This window comes from Lycium ferocissimum, chromosome 6, assembly GCF_029784015.1.
Source record: "Lycium ferocissimum isolate CSIRO_LF1 chromosome 6, AGI_CSIRO_Lferr_CH_V1, whole genome shotgun sequence".
NCBI classification, from domain to species: Eukaryota; Viridiplantae; Streptophyta; class Magnoliopsida; order Solanales; family Solanaceae; genus Lycium; species Lycium ferocissimum.
Window position 1 is genome coordinate 11783878 of NC_081347.1, and position 780 is coordinate 11784657.

Below are 780 nucleotides of genomic sequence, written 5' to 3' on the forward strand. Positions count from 1 at the left end.
GAATCAATTTTCACAAATGCGGCTCCAACTCGGGGTGAACAATAGCAGACGCATAATCCTCCTCTGGAACGAGCTCAGCGAAAACATTCTCATCATCCGAATCATTAGCCCGATTGTTCAACCGATTCACCTGGTTATCAGCATGTTGGTTTTGCCGATTCTGATTCATGTTCACCTGGTTTACACAGAGTAGCAAACAAGGTGTGATGGAATAAGAAAAAGACTTCAATAAAGCAAACACTATTTAGTAATTTCAAAACCGTATTCCCCGGCAACGGCGCCAAAATTTGATACGCTCAAATTATACCTCTTAATGGTATAACGCGGACGTTGTCAAATATAGTAACCCAACAAGGTTGGGGTCGAATCCCACAGGGAATAGGGTGAGAAAAGGGTACTAAATTCGTAGAATGCTATGTTTAGGTCTAATGTCTTAGTCCGATGATTTTGGTAAAAGTTGGGTTTTTAGTAACTAATTACTAGATATTGCTTTGGTTGTGAATTTATAGTAAAAGAAACTAAGGTTGTGTCCCCGTTAGATAGAGTGTATGATCATGGGCATTGATCTTGATATACGTCTAATGGATCATTATATGAATGCACTTAATCCCTATATGAATCTCTACTATTTCCCAATAAATAAAGATTGTTTCTTTCTATGATTTTCCCAAATATAAGAAAGTAGTTATGAAGAACGATTAATCATGCCAAGTAAATTCTTCTTATTCCTAAGTGAATTTATTAAACAAAGTTTAAAGCTTTGAGTTCTTGTTGTTTATT